At 35.3% G+C, this 22,720-nt stretch overlaps 1 protein-coding gene and 1 non-coding gene across 3 annotated transcripts in view; both read left to right on the top strand.

Annotated features, from left to right (window-relative positions):
- The window catches only part of eIF5B (eukaryotic translation initiation factor 5B), a 288,622-nt gene that overhangs the window by 70,776 nt on the left and 195,126 nt on the right, over nucleotides 1-22,720 (top strand). The gene's annotated exons all lie outside the window — the stretch shown is intronic.
- On the top strand, nucleotides 2,536-2,607 carry TRNAD-GUC (transfer RNA aspartic acid (anticodon GUC)). Its single transcript has one exon. It is a non-coding gene; the product is annotated as a tRNA-Asp (tRNA).

The raw sequence follows: 22,720 nt of genomic DNA, 5'->3' as shown, positions 1-22,720 counted from the left end.
AAATATGACATGGTGACAATATTATCCATACCAACATTAAATGTCCTGTCAAAATGTTAAAAACAAATTTAATTTAAAACAATGTGAATTTACATAGTTATATAAAGTAGATCCCCTTGTATGGATATCTCAAATATATTGTTGCCAATAAGGTAGTGATCACAATAAAATCAATAAAAATACTAAAAATATACGGAATTAAAACCTTATATTATTAAATGTGGAGTCATAAAAGCGTGTATAACTAATTTCATGGAGCGAGTGGAATTCTCGTTAAATGTTCGAGTTAGAGTTTAAGAAAGCAAAGTGACTGAGGCCCGGCCTCACTTGCCTTAGCCAATCTGCCACCACTGACTGTTTCATGGCACTGGAAGATAATAATATACTCGTAAACTACAACTGTGAAAGATTTTGACAATTACTGACAATAAAAATGCGTTTACAGTGATCTGGTCTACAAAGGACAGATAAAAAGTATCGTAGGAAGGAAAATAGGTATTTCAAATTCCGATATTTTGTAATGCATTTCACAAACATTTATCGTACAGTATTTTTTGCACGATAGTATATTTTGAAAATAATATTTTTAAAAATATTAATACAGTGAAAACTGTCTAAAGCGGCCATCTGAAGTTACCTTGTAAAATGGCCGTTTTATCAGGTGGCCGCTTGATTAAGGTTGCGGTTTTTATGAATCAGCATGAAAGTACTGAATTTCATTGACTTTTTAGTACTGTGCGCGTACAACAATCATGCATATTAATGTCAGCCTCTTCCATTCTTGCAACTAGATTTATTGTTAGACATGATTTCTCTCTCAAATTAACTTCACAGTTCCTCTGAATCAACTAAATGAAGAGAAAAAAAATCGTAGAAGCTGTTCCAAATAGAGAAAGATAGAAAGAGAAAAAAAAACTAAAAAAATTTGAATGGTTATCTACTGAACCTAAAACATACTGTGACATTTTCGATAGAAAAAGTCCGTGTTTCAATCCTTTAAAAACGAGTAAGAATTTAAAGCTGTGTAGGGTCGGAGTGGAAAGTGACAAAAGAGTCATAAAACAGTAACCAACTAACCCCAAGACATGGAAGGTGTACTGTTGTATATACACTTAGCTGTTGTCCTCGTGATATTGCTCTCTGTCCTCTAACCATCGAAAAAATAGGTCAGACAGTATCCGTGAAAAGATTTTTGTTGGACAGTGACTGTTATAGTCAAGTTCCAATCCAAACAGACCCCGGCCGCTGGCCGGCGCATGAGGTGGCCACTAAATAAAGAGAGAATTTGTATTGATCTTATGGAAAATACAATTGGTTCCAGAGAAAATTGGCCTTTTGGCAAGGTGGCCGTTTAAATGAAGTGACCGCAAAGGCAGGTTTCACTGTATGCAGTACCTATGTACGTTAGACTATGAACAGCTGACTGATTCTCAGCAAGAAATTTGTCATAGGTGTCGGTAGATGGCAGGAGTAGTTTTAATTACAATCCTAGAGCAGTTATTTATAATATTTCAACATACTTATCTAGGTTGGCAACTCTGAATTCTGTAAAATCAACTTCCAGTAGTGGCAGCCATTTGTTGTAACGGCGAAAAAACACATTATCGTGCAAAAACGTTATTTAAACCGAATTTTGGTTGTAGTTAGTTTATTTTCAATGAATCATTAAAGTTAGAGACTGAACGTGACATTTTGAATTGTGTGTTTCTACTCTTTTCAACCAGAGATCTCCACAAACCTTATGGTGAAGTCACCCTCTTGCCTTTACTTACATTTTTTCATGAACAAAGAGAATTTTTACTCGAAGCAAATCTACTACATGTATGGTGGCAACGAATTCATTTTCAAATCCAATGGAAGCTGCACTTGGAATTTTTTCACCTAAAAGTCAATCTCCCTCGGAATGGATGATACAAGAATACCGAAATTGCTTCCAGAATAACATAGACTGTACTAGGGACAGAAGGAATAGGCGGGTATGGCTAACCCCTCATTCACTACCCCAACTCCTACACCCCTCAGAACCTGCTTGGTGTATGGACCTGACCCAAATAACTTACTCTTCCATTCACACATTTTGTACTATAGGAAAACTTAAAAGAACAAATAAAATAATAACATGATTTCTAGTAATTACAAATACCTGACTTACTGAATATTGTTGCTTTGTTTAGTCAAATGTCCGAACACAGGTCTGAAACTCATAAGTGACAACAATAAGGCATCACTAATGAGGTAACTAAGCCAGGAGATTTTGGGTTATGGTGATCAGTTCTCTTTTCCCCTCCATTGCATACATCGCTGAATAGTAGACTCACATAATCAGACGTTAGATGATATTATCATTTATAATATTTCGCAAATTAGCCATTTCACAAATGTAGTAATTATTATCATGTAACGTAACCCTAATACAAGAAATCAAATATTTAGCGTTACACACAATTAATATTTTGTTTTTATGTGTTTTCAGAATATTGTATTGAAATAGTAACAACTAAATAATATATATTTTGGATCGGTGTCGGTTAGAGTTCCCGGGTAGCTCAGTGGTAGAGCGTTGGTACGTCAAACCAAAGGTTCCGGGTTCGATACCCGGCTCCGGAACAATTTTTCCCTCGAAATTATTCAAATCAACTTTACAGGGAGTTATACCTGAAATCTTGATTTGCGCAATATTTATACAGTTACCAACTTTGTGAATCAATAGAGAATTAAAAATTAAAGTGCAAAATTAATATATTTTTACTATGTGTGGAAAATGTACACGTTATTTTAACATGAACGAGTTTCCTGATAAAAAAATACTTATGTATTGAAAGCACACTTAAGAATGGCTTAGCGTAACAAAACAAATGACAGAATAAGCATGACTAAGAAACTCGTTCTGCACAGGTTTATCCGATCGTAGAGAAACACTACGGTACATGCCTTGGCAGTGGCTGTCTGCGTTGATGATCGGACATTTTTAATGTCGTCACAAACTTTAAGTTCTTTCAATAAACTGAGACATGATAGCGATTACTTGAATGATTAGTATTGTATTGTATTGTATTGTATTGTATTGTATTGTATTTATTAACAATCCATGGTATTCATACATGCTTACAGCTAGAATATGGAACAAGTCAAAAAACTTAATACTATTATAAAATCTTAATTTATAGTCGCAGTCTAAATGAAATATATATACAGACGAGATTTACAGTATAGTCTAATAGTACAACACAAAGTTTTAGTATCAGTTTCATGAAGTGTTATTGAATGTCATGAATTCACCTACAGAATAGAAGGCGTGAGAAATTAGGTACTTCTTTAATTTGGCCCTAAATAATATTATGTTTTGAGTTTCATTTTTTATATCGATAGGGAGGCTATTAAAAATTTTTACTGCCTTATAACGCACTCCTTTTTGATAGCACGATAGACTTGCCGATGGAGTATTGCCTATTATAAAATACTGTTTATTATTACATATATATTTGCGAACAAGCTGTAACACAGTAATATCTCAGACGAGCACTTGTCAACAACTAGCATTCGAACGCAGCGACAGTAAGGTCTCTTTTTTCAGGTCATAAACTGCTAGGGAAAGTGTGGAGTGAGTAGATTCCTCACAAGATCAAAAACCCGCCTATTTCTTCTGCCATTACTATACTTACTTACTTACTGGCTTTTAAGGAACCCGGAGGTTCATTGCCGCCCTCACATAAGCACGCCATTGATCCCTATCCTGAGCAAGATTAATCCAGTCTCTACCATCATATCCCACCTCCCTCAAATCCATTGTAATATTATCTTCCCATCTACGCCTCGGCCTCCCCAAAGGTCTTTTTCCCGCCGGCCACCCAACTAGCACTCTATATGCATTTCTGGATTCGCCCATACATGCTACATGCCCTGCCCATCTCAAGCGTCTGGATTTAATGTTCCTAATTATGTCAGGTGAAGAATACAATGCATGCAGCTCTGCGTTGTGTAACTTTCTCCATTCTCCTGTAACTTCATCCCTCTTAGCCCCAAATATTTTCCTAAGAACCTTATTCTCAAACACCCTTAATCTCTGTTCCTATCTCAAAGTGAGAATCCAAGCTTCACAACCATATAGAACAACCGGTAATATAACTGTTTTATAAATTCCAACTTTCAGATTTTTTGACAGCAGACTAGATGACAAAAGCTTCTCAACCGAATAATAACAGGCATTTCCCATATTTATTCTGCGTTTAATTTCCTCCTGAGTGTCATTTATATTTGTTACTGTTGCTCCAAGATATTTGAATTTTTCTACCTCTTCGAAGGATAAATCTCCAATTTTTATATTTCCATTTCGTACAATATTCTGGTCACGAGACATAATCATATATTTAGTCTTTTCGGGATTTACTTCCAACCCTATCGCTTTACTTGCTTCAAGTAGAATTTCCGTGTTTTCCCTAATCGTTTGTGGATTTTCTCCTAACATATTCACGTCATCCGCATAGACAAGAAGCTGATGTAACCCGTTCAATTCCAAACCCTCTCTGTTATCCTGAACTTTCCTAATGGCATATTCTAGAGCGAAGTTAAAAAGTAAAGGTGACAATGCATCTCCCTGCTTCAGCCCGCAGTGAATTGGAAAAGCATCAGATAGAAACTGGCCTACACGGACTCTGCTGTAAGTTTCACTAAGACACATTTTAATTAATCGAACTAGTTTCTTGGGAATACCAAATTTAATAAGAATATCATATAAAACTTCTCTCTTAACCGAGTCATACGCCTTTTTGAAATCTATGAATAACTGATACTCCCATTTTTTCTCCAATATGTGTCGAATACAAAAAATCTGATCAATAGTCGATCTATTACGCCTAAAACCACACTGATGATCCCCAATAATTTCATCTACATCTACATTAATCTTCTCAAAAGGATATTGGACAAAATTTTATACGTCAACAAAAGTGATATTCCTCGAAAGTTACTACAGTTAGTCTTGTCCGCCTTCTTAAAAATAGGTACAATTATGGACTCCTTCCATTGTTCTGGTATAATTTCCTTTTCCCAAATTGCAAGTACAAGTTTATAAATTTCGCTAGATAATGCGCTTTACTATAGGAACTATTAAGTCTGTTGGATGCTTGCTGGCAAGATGAGAACCTGTAAGTACAGGACGAGAAGAATACGCTATGAGGAACCAGTAAGTCTGAGAAAGGGATAGAAGCCTACATTGTGCGTTCAGAACAGGCAGTTCACCTAATTTTGAAATCCAGAAGAAGAAAAAGCGTAACAGGTCGCCTGTTTCAGGTTCCATAGTCCACCGGGGTCCGTGGCTTTAGTTGGAAAGCAGCAGACGGTCCTATTACTCACATTCCATATCCTCCCTTCCCTTCCCTTCCCTTCCCCTGTTCATTTTCTCCCCCAACCTGTCAATTACTTGTTTGACTCATCCAACTTACATCAATGAAGGACTTCCTTCTTAAGCCTAACCGCGCCATGCAGGATACAGCTCATTGTAGGCGCTCCGTCCGTTAAGTGAGGTGCCCCCACCCTCCTCCTCTAAGTTTTGTGAAGCACCCTTCCTGCAATATCACTTTCTCATATACGTAGCTCAGAGAATCTGTTATGCAGTACTAGCGAGTCATTTTCACGGAATAAGCATGTTTCATAATTTAATCCTGAAACACAAACTAGTTCGGAATGTAAATTTACTTTCCATTATAGGAAGTGGAAGTCTATAGAAAATATTGTGGATCTTTTACCCAAGCTTCAGAATGTTAACTGTCATCTCGAGATTTGAGTTTAAATCGTGAGTAGTACACATGAAATTCGTAAGGAACAAAGATGACATATTTCATCGGAATATTCCCGTTTTCCCTGCCTTCATAATAATAATAATAATAATAATAATAATAATAATAATAATAATAATAATAATAATAATAATAATAATAATAATAATAATAATCTGTCCAATATTCTTTTGAGAAGATTAACTCCATATGTAGATGAATTATTGGAGGTCATTAGTGCGGTTTTAGGCGTAATAGATCGACTATTGATCAGAGAGGGTTTGAAAATGAATGGGTTACATCAGCTGCTTGTCTATGCGGATGATGTGAATATATTAGGAGAAAATCCACAAACGATTAGGGAAAACACGGAAATTTTACTTGAAGCAAGTAAAGAGATAGGTTTGGAAGTAAATCCCGAAAATAGGAAGTATATGATTATGTCTCGTGACCAGTATATTGTACGAAATGGAAATATAAAAATTGAAAATTTAGAATTTATAAAACAGTTATATTACCGGTTGTTCTTTATGGTTGTGAAACTTGGACTCTCACTTTGAGAGAGGAACAGAGATTAAGAGTATTTGAGAATAAGGTTCTTAGGAAAATATTTGGGGCTAAGAGAGATAATGTTACAGGAGAATGGAGAAAGTTACACAACGCAGAACTGCACGCATTATGTTCGTCACCTGAACATGAAATTCAGACGTTTGAGATGGGCAGTGCATGTAGCACGTATGGAGAATTTTTCTCCTTTCTGTCCATCCTTCATCATATGGTAACGCAGAATTCCTGCACGGAAATATATGATACGCGTAAGTAATCACTTAGTGATTCAAGACGGCGCTCATTCCGTTGGATCCCGGTCACTTAGTCACTCGTAATGAGTGCACCTCTGTACATGGTGTGTTGGACATTGTGCCACTGTCACATATTCTGACACAATACATGTGGGTAGGCCACCAAAGGGAAACTGAGTGTAGAACTTAAACTGAGAAGGATTCAATCCGGCATCGGAACTAGAATCCAGTGTGGCTTAGTGAATAAAGCACCAATACGTAGAACTGAAAACCTGGGTTCGGGTCCCGGTGCTGGAGAATTTTTCTCCATTCTACTCATCCTTCATCATAGGGAAGAGAATGATGCTTAGGCAGGGTTGCTGGATCAGTGAAGTTAGAATGTTGTACGACCTTAGAATTGAATCGAATTTGAATTTAAAGGAGGGGCAACTTACTATGACCCAATACTGCGACCTTATTAGAACTATTGCGCTAACTCTCAAGGTAGGTGCATACCAAACACACACCGCCTGACCACACTAAGGTTCGCTATGTACCCAGGTTTCGAGCAGGTAACCTTACTCGACCCAAGACCAGCCCTCTCCATGCGTTCGCTAGCCGTCGTTCGAGGAATGCTGTGGGGTGATGACGAAATGGAGAAATACGGGTAAACAGGAGAACACCGAGAAAAACCCCAATTGCGGCTTCTTCCGCCACAAATGTCATTAATTTAGGACTCGGAAGTTGAAGACCTAAAAGTTAGTATTGCAACGTAGTAGGCCTATAGTTCAAGCTAAGAAAACATACCCTCTATCTCAGGTAGAATCCTCGTTATCACTAGGTACTTTGTTACACCTGGTGAACAAAGACTCTTTGAATTCCAAAGAAGTGTAAACCAGACGCTTACCTTACATATTCTTACACACAAAATTATACAATATACGCACTGTCATTTTTAACTTCTAGGTCTTCAACTTCCGAGCCCTAGTCATTATGGACCAACTAAAAAAAAAAATATCGTATCTCACTTGTTTTTTTTTAATGAAAAAATTACCCTGTAGTTAGAAATCACTGGTTTATATCAGTGATGTCAAAGCAAGCGCATTTTTCTGACCTTAATGTCGTGCGCGGGCAGCAAGCGCTAAGTATGGAAAGAGGAAGGGTTGTGTATATGAATAAGCAACCTGTTGGATTAAGAAAACAGTGGTGCACAAACTTCAAATGCCCCGTGAAATTATATGTCGTTATTTTTTATATGGCTTCTTTCTGTTTGATATTATCTATATTGTCTGTAAAACAAAAGTACTAACACTGATTTCTTAATATTGCACTTGTGTTTTAAATCTTAATAACATAATAGAGAGTTAAGAAGGAATATTCACTTAAATTCCATAGTAGTATAATATTATACTGTATTAAGTGGATGAAACACATCATTCATAAAGAAAGTGATATTCCAAAGAAAGAGATTGAGTACGACATGATAAGTTGGAATTTATATTGATGGTATCTTTAGCCTTACAAAAGTAATCAATAAACCAATCAAAACAATATTACAGTACAAAGCAAAGTTACCTAGGTACTGCATCTAATATTACATAACAAAACTCTTATCGCATTATGCTTTTAAGGTGATATTTGTGAGCAACTTCCTATCATCAGAATATTAAATTATTTTCTCGAAATGTGCTGAAGCTATAGAGCTGACATTTTTACAACACAATGGCACGTATCTTTTGCTTATGATGTAACAGTAGTTGCTTTGTTAATTCATTTCCTTACAAACAATTTCCATGCGAATATTTTTAAAATTTTCAATACACTATCTTCAGTAATACGGTATATTTGATTTACGAAAACATTCTGTAAGGCTGCTAAATAAATAGGCCTATATCTGAAAATTTCACTTTTCTATACGAAAAGTTGAGAAAATATTTTTTTTAATAAAAAAATCAAACTTGTGAAAAATGAGCATTAAAATTAAAATTTACATTCTTATAATGCACTTATACTTCTCAGGCAAATCTAAAAATTAACATGGATACAGTTTTAATAAGTTCTCTTCGCTTTATCTATTGAATCAGTGCTGGCGATCCCTGAATATAGCTGACCAAGCGGCATATACCACCTCTTTCGTCTGTCTCTTTCCTTTCCGCTGTAAGGCGCTCAGGCTCTCCTGGGCTCTAAAGCGCGCGCTTGCTCCTGTGGGCATCAATTGACATGCCTGGTTTAGATTGTATAAATGTGCCGCAGGATTTTAAATTACAGCTTTAGTGTGCCACATGTTGAAAAACGCTGGTTTATAATAATAGCCATGAACATTTCATTCTTACGTGTTTGCGCCTTGAACTAGACAGGATTTGAACCGAGATCTTCTGGTTGAAAAATGTTGGTTGTGTGACAATGTGCGTTGGTCGACGTACGTTCTACGGAATGTGTAAATGTGTCTGAATTGTTATACGTCAGTGCATTCACGTTGTGTTTAATGGCAGTTATAATGTCATTTCGTACCCGAGTTCACAGTTTGTTCACTTCCACTGCGCTGTGGTTGACCCAGTAAAGGTTGGGCAATGCACTGTTACTTACGGATGTTGGTAGTTGTGTCATCCATATCTTGGCACAGTGAAACAGGAAGCTCTGCAGTCCGTTAGCTGTGAATCAGAATGAAATACTAGATCGTCTTTATGCATTAGCCTACTATTGGACTCTTTCTGTTGACTATTACACTCTTACTACGTCATACTATTTTTGACCAATAAAACTGTACGAAAGGACGTATTTCAACCAATCATGTAAAATGAAAGAACATATTACTTCTAATTGGAATTCACACTGGTCTGCAAGTGATAAAGGTTCAGTCACCAAAAACCTATTTTTTCCTCAGGTATATGATCGACTGAAATGCAAAATTTACTCTCCAAACTTTATTAGTACACAATTTATATCAGGTCATGGTAAATTTGGAGCTTATTTTGAACGATTCAAAATTAAGACTGGAGAAGAATCGATGTGCTCGTGTGGAGATATTCAGTCGGTTGAACATCTACTGTTTGAATGTCCTATATTTTACATGCAAAGACAATACGGGTGCTATGCATAGACATTTCGCTTGCCCGCGCTACGAGCGTGCTAAACTAGCCCCGGCTATCGACTGATTACTTGTACAGGATTCATCAGAGGCGGCTCCTCAGGGCAGGCAGGGTAGGCTAAGCCTACCTCAACACATTTAGAAAAACCTAAAAGTGGATATTTATTAACTACCCCAACACATTTGGAAAACCTTATATAATTATATACTCTTGTCTAAGTGCTTAGAAATTCTTCAATTAACTATGAATGGGATTTTTTGAGGGTTAGTTGGACGTTGCTTACTACTGGCAGTTCGATTTATGCGACAAGAATACACTGGACAGATCACGATGGGTCAGAAGGTAGGCAGAAGCGAAGTTAGCCGACCCTCCACGTAACTTCAAAGCTGGCCCTGGAGTAAGCATTAAAAGAGATCGCTATTCTAAATGCTTTCTTAGCGCATGCGTTCTATGCTTAAGCCAGCGCGCTAGAATTCTGCCTGCCCTAACGAGAACCCACGAGCATTATCGAACACCTACGATTTGCGAAATTTCTGTTTGAAAGTTTCACGAGTTGGAACGTAGATTGTTACGAGTAGTATAACAGTTTTTAAACAGTGTGTTTTAAAATATGTTTTTTTAACAGTGTATTTTAGAAAATGTGATTTTTGCAAGTACGTACTGTTTATTAATGTTACGTATATTTGGTGATTTATAGTTAATGTAAGTGATAACAATAATATTATATTATGACTGATATAATAAGTAAACTGTTACGTTGTCCGTTTTCGCGTCGTAATGACATTGAAAAGAGAAGTATTTTGGAAATGGACGACCCACTCCTGCATTAAGCTCTATTGTTCATAAAGTCAGTGCTAAAGGTGCAAGAAAATTTAATCCTTCATGGTATGAAACATTATGAAATGGAAATATAAAAATTGGAGATTTATCTTTCGAAAAGGTGGAAAAATTCAAATATCTTGGAGCAACAGTAACAAATATAAATGATACTCGCGAGTAAATTAAACACAGAATAAATATGGGAAATGCCTGTTATTATTCGATTGAGAAGCTTTTGTCATCTAGTCTGCTGTCAAAAAATCTGAAAGTTAGAATTTATAAAACAGTTATATTACCGGTTGTTCTGTATGGTTGTGAAACTTGGACTCTCACTTTGAGAGAGGAACATAGGTTAAGGGTGTTTGAGAATAAGGTTCTTAGGAAAATATTTGGGGCTAAGAAGAATGAAGTTACAGGAGAATGGAGAAAGTTACACAACACAGAACTGCATGCATTGTATTCTTCACCTGACATAATTAGGAACATTAAATCCAGACGTTTGAGATGGGCAGGACATGTAGCACGTATGGGCGAATCCAGAAATGCATATGGAGTGTTAGTTGGGAGGCCGGAGGAAAAAAGACATTGGGGGAGGTCGAGACGTAGATGGGAGAATAATATTAAAATGGATTTGAGGGAGGTGGGATATGATGAAAGAGACTGGATTAACCTTGCACAGTGTAGGGACCGATGGCGGGCTTATGTGAGGGCGGCAATGAACCTGCGGATTCTTTAAAAGCCATTTGTAAGTAAGTAAGTATGGTATGAAACACATAAATGGCTAACAGGAAGTGAAGTGAAAGCTAAGCTGTAGGTGGTCACGTTTGTTATTGTAATCTAAAGAAGGTACTTGGAATCAGATCATATTTGTAACTCGGTAAGTCTAAAGAGACTTGAAAAGAATTTGAATCCAATTTCGGAAATGTCGTCTGAACAACAAGGGTTGCAAGACAACAGTATAACAATAAACTAGAAAAAAACCGACAAATTATGAGACGGCTCATTGATGTAACAGTATTGTTATGTAAGCAAGAGTTAAGTTTTCGGGGGGCATGATGAAAGCGAGCTGTCATTGAATCGCGGGAATTACATAAAAATGTTCTGTAAATTTTGCCTACCCTGAACATTTGACTACGAGCCGCCACTGGGATTCATATCATATCATATCGCTAACACTGGTTTATGAATACGAAAAACGTTAGTTCGCTGATTATCCACCGGAAGCCCGCGCTAAGAATGTCTATGAATATGGCCCTACCTTACTGTCCATGCTCTAAACTGTAAAATAACCTATGAGCAACCAATATGCACTGTTTTTCAAAAGCACTGTTGCTACAAACGCTTCGTCAAATTCATACATCTTATATATTCAAGGCTATAATTTCATCTTTATCATCATGATAATCCAAAACATGTATTAGACTAGATGGTCTGTTACGGTCTCACATCAGGCCAACTCTTAGCTGGGCGACCAACGAATTTTCTTTCACGAGGAGCGTACTGCAGAATTGTTTCGGTATGAGTGTTCTATCCGTTCTTTTGAAATGATTAAAATATTGTAATATTGATTCGACTTTGAGTTATTTCAGGTATCATTATTTCTTTCGTGGTTCCATTTTGTGTCTCATGAAGTCCATCTCGGCAGCGATTAAAACTGTCGGGCAAGAGTTTTTAAAATTGCGATTCGTGTATAACTCTAAATAAATTATGGTTTTAAAATTGTATTTACTATGCATTATGTTTTTATAAATTTGGTAAATTTATTTTGTATATCAAAGTCATGTGTAAATGATAATGAATGTCCAAGGTATTTAATATTGTTCATTCTTTCCAATTATCTGTTACTGAAGTACATCTTGCTGTGTATGTATGTGTATATATATAATATATATATATATGTATGTATGTATCTGTGTTTCTGAGTCTATGTATGTATGTATGTATGCATGTGTATATTTATAAATATATGTCTACATGTTATTATATTATGTCTACAAATGTACATATATTAGCAAAATGTCCTAATATGATCTATAAGATCAACATGTCTATTCATGTTAAATTCTCTAGGTATTTCGATTATAATTTCAAGCCTTCAATCAAATTAATGTTTATCCACCGTATGTATCTATATGTTATGTCTCTACATAAGTAAGTATGTATGTATGTATGTATGTATGTATGTATGTATGTATGTATGTGTGTGTGTGTGTGTGTGTGTGTGTGTGTGTGTGTGTGTGTATTAGCGAAGTGTCATATTATCTATAAGTGCAACATGTCTATTCATGTTAAATTCTCTATGTTTTCCTATTGTAATTTCAAGGCCTTATCTAATTAATTTGTAAATGTTTTACGCTTACAAGTGTATATTTATTGTATAGTAGTCTGTAAGTTTCAATTTGTTATGATTAGTTTAAAATATAACCCTAATATACTATATGTAAAATAGGGTTTATAAATATGGAATAAATATTACTACTAACCAATCATGGCTGCTTATCGCACAATTTTATCGCGTCCCTAGCATTTGTTTAATTATCGCGTCCCTAGCATTTGTTTAATTTTATCGCGTCCCTAGCATTTGTTTCTTCGTTTGCCAACATTCGAAACTGCGCTGATCTGGACGTCAAAAAAAAAAAAAAAAAAATATATATATATATATATATATATATATATATAATTACAAACCACTCCAGTCGATGCACAGCAGTTTCAAATATGACTCGCATTGGCATTCAAGAACAAGAATTAATAAAAATCACTGATCATACCTATGCATCTTCTGAAATCCGATTTACAAATAAATGAAGAGCACCATTCGGAAATCCTGAATAAGTTGAATACACCATGTAGACCTAAATCAACGAGTTCCTCTTCTATTACGCACACGTCCAATATAACATCAATTGAACCACCAACCACATTCAAATTTGAAAATTGTACATTCAATAATTATTCCTTTTAAAATGATTCATTCGGAAATCCTGAATAAGTTGAATACACCATGTAGGCCTAAATCAACGAGTTCCAATTCTATTACGCACACGTCCAATATAACATCAATTGAACCACCAACCACATTCAAATTTGAAAATTGTACATTCAATAATTATTCCTTTTAAAATTATTCATGTTTATTTTTTATGTCATCGTCGTTAATTAAAACTTTTCTAACACTTGTGTACAGTATATTAGTTAGGTTATGTTATAGCTTCTGCTATATGATATTATGGATAGTCACGTATCAGAGATTGTGTAATATTAAGATTTATTGAAAATCATCTGTCAAGTGACGTTGATTACTGGGATTCGGATAATTGAAGTTTTAATAATAAAAATGAAACTGAATCAACAAAGTCTTCTTGACTAGTAACTATTGCCATCGAGTATACGTGTAGATCGAGAACTTGACGAGAAGGCATTGCTCACTGCTGCCATCTAGCATGCATCTAGCGTAATATTTGTAATGTTGAGATGGTACAATAATACATTTGAAGACAGTTGTATTTTCGTAAGTCAATTAATATTTTATTGTATTGGAATACTTCGTTACTTCTAATCTTTATATACTTTCTTCTAATCGTGTAATAGTCAATTAAATCCCACTCGAGTTTTTATTTTCTCTAGATAAATCTGCTCGTGTTCCACTCGCTGATTTATCGATAAAATCAAAACGTCTAGTGAGATTACTGTTGATAAGACAGCGTAACGCGAATGGGCTATTCCATCTCAAATCGACCGAAATATAGAGAAAACTGACCTTGCAATTTTTAAATACAATGAAACTTTTTCTGTCCTTAGACAACTATGATACAATGCTTTGCGCAAAGTTTGAGGCATCAGAACTTCATACTGTTTAAATTAAAAATATTTCAATTTATCGTATTTTCATAAAATTAGCAACTTTAAACTGTTGAGGCTCCGAAACTCTTTCACCCAATGATCAAAATCACGGTTTATTTTGATGCTGAAAAGTTAAAGTTTATATTGACATGTAAACAGTTTTTTCTTACTTTTTATGGAAAAGGAGGAATTTAGATTTTTCTTAATTAAGACACCTTTGGCCGCGAAAAAATATTTTTAAAATATATGGTTAGATTCCTCATTGAAAGTACAAATAAACACGTATTTTTTACTGGTGCAACGTTAATAAGAAAGTATTGAAAAATGAAATAAAGAAAATAAATAGTACGCGCGTGAGCTAACCAACTGACTGTGAGGCGGGAGCTAGCCTAGGCAAGCAAGGCCAGGAGACATAAACACGTGATGTTTCGTCTAGTAGCGCATAGCTGGGCTAACTTTATCACAGGTTTTCATAAACACAGGAGTAAAATGACGCCCAAAGCTCGCTTATCTTCAGCTCTCGGCCAGTGCGTGCGGTACTGCGCCGTTCAAGTCCAGGCGTGTGAAAATAATTTATTTAATACCCCGAAACTTATTGCCGTAACACTAAGCAAACAATGCTGAATCCCTCTTAATAATGCAAGGTTTTTTCTCAGTATTTTTTTTACATTTTTACAAATGGGCAAAAAGCCTAAAAGTAAGTAAAATCAGATTATCTGTCTCTCTGTATACAATAAAAATAAGGGTTACTTCTTATCGTAACCCATAAAATGTTAGCTTCAAACTGAGCTCTCGTTCAATGTTCTGCAGTAAATGGTTCCAGAGTTCTGAGTGCTGAAAGAGGCTTGTTTTTCTAAAATACGCTAAATTTGTCGCTCAACAATACGAAAACCGTTTAACTTTCGATAGTACATTTTTGAAAATGCACTCTCCTCAGCACTTTATATAAATAGGGAAAAAATTAGAGTATAAAAAATGCGAGGTTTTTTACTGATCGATTTCATATGGAATAGCCGAATATAAGAGAAGTATAAAGAGGCAGTTGTGAGATTCCAACGAAAATGTACGTTTTTAAAATTCCTGATAACGGAACAGTTGTTTCTGGCGTGTCGTCTGCTCTTCATCTGTATACAGTTTCTTTACCCAAATTACTGGATGTTTTTTGTGTCTACTCATTAAATATGTCAATTCATCTATGAAGTATGCACTTGAACTATACAAATACTAACCTTTACGTTTATAAAAGAAGAAATTATTTTAGTCTCCTAAGCCAAAATTGCATATTTATTCGTTGAAGGCTTTTCTTCACGATTTTTTATTGCACAACAAACAGTTCCAAATGAAACTGAAGAGAACACGTTGTATAAGAATATTTTGTGAGAAGTACTTAAAGGTTGATTTGCTTATTTAGTGTGGATCAGCTTGCTTAAGGGTGAAATCTAACATTTTTTCCCTTATTACTATATATATATATGGAAATGCGTGTTATTATTCTGTTGAGAAGCTTTTGTCATCTAGTCTTCTGTCAAAAAATCTGAAAGTTAGAATTTATAAAACAGTTATATTACCGGTTGTTTTGTATGGTTGTGTAACTTGGACTCTGACTTTGAGAGAGGAACAGAGATTAAGGGTGTTTCAGAATAAGGTTCTTAGGAAAATATTTGGGGCTAAGAGGGATGAAGTTACAGGGAAATGGAGAAAGTTACACAACGCATTGTATTCTTCACCTGACATAATTAGGAACATTAAATCCAGACGTTTGAGATGGGCAGGACATGTAGCACGTATAGGCGAATCCAGAAATGCATATAGAGTGTTAGTTGGGAGGCCGGAGGGAAAAAGACCTTTGGGGAGGCCGAGACGTAGGTGGGAAGATAATATTAAAATGGATTTGAGGGAGGTGGGATATGATGATAGAGACTGGATTAATCTTGCTCAGGATAGGGACCAATGGCGGGCTTATGTGAGGGCGGCAATGAACATACGGGTTCCTTAAAAGCCAGTAAGTAAGTATTACTATATATATATATATATATATATATATATATATATATATATATATATATATATCCTAGTGAATTATAGTGGTTTTCTAGATGGCAGGTTGAAATTTCTTTTACCAACTTTGTTTCGAATTTCGAGTACTGACAAATACGACAACTCACAGTTCTTTTCTAACGGTTATGTTGGCAGCAATAATTTTGGTTTGCAGTAAAGGAAACTGATGAAATGGAAGTAACTAAGATGTGAAATTTGAACGTAATTAATAATTACTAATACCGGTATTAATATTAATATTTACAATTTACTTTATTTATTTACAAATGGCTTTTAAGGAACCCGCAGGTTCATTGCCGCCCTCACATAAACCCGCCATCGGTCTCTATCCTGTGCAAGATTAATCCAGTCTCTATCATCATATCCTACCTCCCTCAAATCCATTTTAATATTATCCTCCCATCTACATCTCCCCAAAGGTCATTTTCCCTCCGGTCTCCCAACTGACACTCTATATGCATTTCTGGATTCGCCCCTACGTGCTACATGTCCTGCCCATCTGGATTTAATGTTCCTAATTATGTCAGGTGAAGAATACAATGTGTGCAAGTTCTGCGTTGTGTAGCTTTCTCCAGTCTCCTGTAACTTCATCCCTCTTAACCCCAAATATTTTCCTAAGAACCTTACTCTCACACACCCTTAACCTCTGTTTCTCTCTCTAAGTGAAAGTCCAAGTTTCACAAGCACACAGAACAACCGGTAATATAACTGTTTTATAAATTCTAACTTTCACATTTTTTGACAGCAGACTAGAAGACAAAAGCTTCTCAACCGAATAATAACGGGCATTTCCCATATTTATTCTGTGTTTAATTTCCTACCAAGTGTCATTTATATTTGTTAAGGTTGCTCCAAGATATTTGAATTTTTCAACCACTTCGAAGGATAAATCTCCGATTTTTATGTTTCCATTTCGTACAATATTCTTGTGACGAGACATAATCATATACTTTGTTTTTTCGGAATTTACTTCCATACCTATCTCTTCACTTGCTTCAAGTAAAATTCTCGTGTTTTCCCTAATAGTTTGTGGATTTTCTCCTAACATATTCACGTCATCCGCATAGACAAGAAGCTGATGTAACCCTTTCAATTCCAAACCCTCTCTGTTATACGTCTGAACAAATCCTTAAATAAAATATATTTTTGTTTTACATTTTCTTCTCCTTTTTTTCCCCTCGTTTCCTGTATGCTTTTCTTCTCTTTTTCTGATAGGCTATACTGTAAATATCAGTACAGGAGTTTGATTTTTAACTATGTTGTTTCTTGTCCCATTCCTATTTACAGTTTGAAAATAACGGGATTATTTTTTTTCCCGAATATTGTATTCTTCTGCGAATATTTATATATTTCCAACCTCCCGTTATTTTTTCTGGGCACTGCATTTGAAATCGCTGTGCCTCTAAGAAGAATGTTATTAAGCCGGAAAGGATTTCTGTTCGTTTCCAATGAAAGGGGCCAGGTAACCCGAGCAGGAAGTCGGCTTATAGTTGTGAAGATTATGAGACTGTCGACAGGAAGCGTGCATCATGTTGCGGCGATACAGGGAGAAATGCGACCTCGTCACTCGATGTAACACGGTTAAATCGTTCGTGTCACAGAGAGTAAGGGTAGTACAGTACATGGTTAAACTGAAATCCTGTGGCACCAGTCTAGCCGCAGCTGAGTTCTGACGGCTTTCTGCGAAAAGACCGGGTTCGATCCCGTCAGATTCTGAGGCAGGGAAACTGTGGGACAGGTTTTCTTCGGTGTATTTGGTTTCTCCATCCATAGGGATATCCTGAACTAGCACCAACAGATAGCGCACGTGTACTTTGAGGGATGCGCTTTGCGTGTGCATTTGATTTTCGGTATATAAACATTGAGGATATACGTAGTGTATTAGTATATTAAATACTCCTAAAAACAACTAAAATGGCAAATTTTTGTTATGTTCCTATATGTAAACACCAGGGAAAGCTTTTTGTCTTCACTCAGGTCCCGAAATATTCTGAATATATGCTTTAAACCTTAAAAAATATAAGTAATTAAATTGCGCCTCGAAAGTGCTAGCTATTAAATAAAAGTAACTACTTCAAGTAAGGAATTGTTGACTACAGTTTCATTTTGGAAGAGGAAAAAGAAAAATTAATAAAAACATATGAAACCTCGACAGCGAGCTGTGTTAGCTTAGATTATATGCAGTAGTTGTAGGAGTCTCCGAAGTTTACGCCTGTAATAAACTCTCGATAAACTGGGATGTTTATTATCCAGGACGATCCGTAGTGAAATCCATTTCGTGAATAATGTTTTTAATGTACTGTACCCTAATTATTAAAACCATGTTTTAACTTCAAAATTTCAAAATCATACTACATAGTATTCAAAACTGCATGTCCTTAACCTACAAAACACACTACTAATCGTGATACTATTGATCATATTATATCATCTTATTAAAAATTGCATTTGATCTTTCTGCAGCTACAGAAAAAAATACAAGGAATTCAATCTCGATAGTCCCTTCCCTATAAAAAAAAACACACACACATTGGTGGTTGCATATCCTGTTTTTAGTGTACGGTTCTTGAATACTAATGATTAAAGAGGGCAATATCCACCTTCGACATATGTAGTTCCTATTTTATTTATTCGTGCACCTCGTTCTCAGAGTTCTCATTTAGGTTCATGAACATTCAATTTACTCGTATCTATATACTGCATACTGCAGATTTCCCCATCCATCTCTTAAGGGGAATCGCTCAATATTATCCAGGTTTACGTTATTATTTATTGTAAATTAAATTAAATTATGAGGTAAGAAAATATTGCATTATATTAAATTATACTAGGTTATACAAAAGAATTATAAATATAATTTTGACACGCACAGAAAACCAACAAGCGGGAAAAAACATAATCAACTGTAGCATATGACATAACATAGCCCTACAACATGTTGCGCCGCATGGAACGCTCCTGCCATCTAGCGGTAAAACTTCGCATAAGATATCCCTATTCTGATCATCCTGAATAACATCTGTAGTTGACAAAATTACGATATTTCACTTCGTATATATTGTACAGTTTAAGTAAGTAGGTACAGTAGTGGCAGAAAAAACCGGAACGACCCTTGTAGCTGATTTCAGAGCCTTGTTCACTCCAGAGCACGATAGACTGGTAACTAAGACTTTCGTGGTTCGAATCCTGCCTGGGAAGGAAATTTTTTTGTGTTCATTATTCAAATTTATTCCCAATACTTTTCGGGTGCTGGTAAAATTTATGTTCTGGGAATAATAAGTTAATTAAGTAGTAAAATATTGCTGCACTCGAAAAGTACTGGGAATGAATTTGAATAAGGAACAAAAAAAAGTTTCCTTCCCAGACAGGATTCAAACCACGAAAGTCTTAGTTACCAGTCTGTCATGCTCTGGAGTGAACAAGGCTCTGAAATCAGCTACAAGGGTCGGTCCTGTTTCTTTTGCCACTACTGTAGTACATATTCAGAAACAAAAGTTGGGCCACCTAAGTTCCAGATGCAACGCATTGCGCTTGTGCAGTAAACAAGAGCGCCTAAATGTATGCTAATTTTGGACAATATTGCGAAGCTTGTTGCCTACATAGAGGAGGACTACTGCCAAGACTCGGCCCATTTTTAATTCCGTATCTCTATATGTTTAATTACTTCTGATATTACTTTGCTGTGTAGTTGTAAAATAACCTGTAATAATGTGAAATCAGACTGCTGAAAGGGAAGCTGTAAATAATTCTACCTTTGTGGACATCCTATGCACAGCAGAGAGTCTGTGACGGGTAAACCTTGAGGGTGATCCCGAATGATTCTGTCTTCCCAACTTTTGTATTTTCTTCTTTCTTATATATACAGGGTGAGCGTAAATAAAGTCATTAACTTTAGGGGCGTATTCTTTGAGATATTTTGAACAAAAATGTTTAATACAGCTTTGCTAGTTTTTGCTTCCTTTTCGAGATAAAAACATTTCATAGTGTGTTTTGGGAAAGCCGTTTATTTAATTCCCAATATGCTCAATCAGTTTAGGAGAGCAGTGTATTATGATAATACATTTTTGAAATAATTTTAGTTTTGTCCTTTAATGTGCAGAAAATTGACCTGAACAAATGTAACATTTCAAAATTTCTTTTCAGAACGAAAAGTTACATTAGTTCAGGTCAACTTTCTACACATTTAAAGGACAAAACAAACATTATGTTAATCATTTATTATCATAATACACTGATCTCTTAGATTGACTGAACATATTGAGAATTATTTCAGTAGCTTTCCCAAAATACGCAAAATTTTTCATATAAAATATTTTTTTTCTCGAAAAGGAAGCAAAAACGAGCAAAATTTATTGTGTTAAAGTTTTTTATTTGTATATTTGTGAATATATATATATATATATATATATATATATATATATATATATATATATTGTAGCTTCAGCTCTAATCAACAGTAACAACACTTGAGGTTGCTAGGCAACGATGTAAAACAAAAGATGTGAAATAAATGAATGAGTTGTATAAACAATTGAATGCACTTTCATATTTAAGTATAAAAATATAGGGGTGGAGAAGTTCAAATATCTGGGAGCAACAGTAACAAATATAAATGATATTCTGGAGGAAATTAAACGCAGAATAAATATGGGAAATGCCTGTTATTATTCGGTTGAGAAACTTTTATCATCCAGTCTGCTGTCGAAAAATCTGAAAGTTAGAATTTATAAAACAATTATATTACCGGTTGTTCTGTATGGTTGTGAAACTTGGACTCTCACTCTGAGAGAGGAACATAGGTTAAGGGTGTTTGAGAATAAGGTGCTTAGGAAAATATTTGGGGCTAAGAGAGATGAAGTTACAGGACAATGGAGAAAGTTACACAATTGTATTCTTCACCTGACATAATTAGGAACATTAAATGCAGACGTTTGAGATGGGCAGGGCATGTAGCACGTATGGGCGAATCCAGAAATGCGTATAGAGTGTTAGTTGGGAGGCCAGAGGGAAAAAAACCTTTAGGGAGGCCAAGACGTAGTTGGGAAGATAATAATAAAATGGATTTAAGGGAAGTGGGATATGATGATAGAGAATGGATTAATCTTGCTTAGGATAGGGACCAATGGCGGGCTTATGTGAGGGCGGCAATGAACCTCCGGGTTCCTTAAAAGTAAGTAAGTAAGTAAGTAAGTAAGTAAGTAAGTAAGTAAGTAAGTAAGTAAGTAAGTAAGTAAGTAATATATAAGGGTGCCATTTGAAATTTATAAAGGGGGTGGCTGGGATTGGGAGGTGAAATCTAAAATGCAATTAAGCCTAGTTTCAGACTTCCCCCTGAATATCTAAATTGACGTGTTTTTTGTTTAAATTGAATTGAATTTAAATAATTAGTTATTTAGACTGGGAAATTTTGAAATGAAAGCCTTGTAATGAGCCGTGCGTATCTGTGTATGTATGTATTGTACTATACTGTATATATATACATACATACAAACATACAGTAGAACCTCTATTATCCGTGGTAATGAAGGGGGTGCAGTGAACGTTTAATCGAAAAAATCGGATAATCCGTACCATAAAAGTTTTCATAAACTGAGTAGCTACATAATAGTTTCGTAATTTCCTCCATGATCTCTTTTAATACGATGACTAGTGGATCAGAAGCTCACTAATTTAAATCTTTTTTTAACAATTCAAGTTTGATTTTCCGATGTCAGTTATTAAAACATTATTTATTGTACTTAAGTCTGGTTTTCAACGACGGGTTTTTAATGCCCAAGGAAACTCCATATGACTGCTGTCTGAGGAAAGATAGGAATAGTAGAGGTCTCATGTTGTAGATTTACAAATTTTATACACTTTATATTTGTTTTTCATTACCTTAAATCACGCACAGTTGTAATTCCGATCTCGTATTGTGATATGAGATGAACCACATTTACTCTTTTCCCAAAGCACTCAATTACTTGCACTTATAGCCTACTAAAAAAACCTATTTGCACTTTTTTTTCGTAGTGAAACATGCTTTTTTTTTTGACACTTGTAGAAGACATTTGGAAAGAAGTTAAACAGTAACTTACGGCCACTCAAAGAGTAGACCATAATTCGTAAGGGTAAAGGTTTGTAAAACACACTCTGAAAAAAAAAAAATCGTGCTAATTTAATGTACAGTACTTCATATTTTTTTTTCTGCGAGAGAGAAAGACAGTCGGATAATCCACCAATCGGTTAATAGGGTGACGGATAATCGGGGTTTTACTGTATATATATATATATATATATATATATATATATATATATAGACGTGGACAAATTATTAGCAAAATTGAAGATTTTTATTATATATTTTTACAAAATATAA

This window comes from Periplaneta americana, chromosome 5 (genome assembly GCF_040183065.1).
Source record: "Periplaneta americana isolate PAMFEO1 chromosome 5, P.americana_PAMFEO1_priV1, whole genome shotgun sequence".
NCBI lineage: Eukaryota > Metazoa > Arthropoda > Insecta > Blattodea > Blattidae > Periplaneta > Periplaneta americana.
The sequence above is the reverse complement of the archived record's forward strand: the minus strand, read 5'-3'. Positions and strand labels throughout refer to the sequence as shown.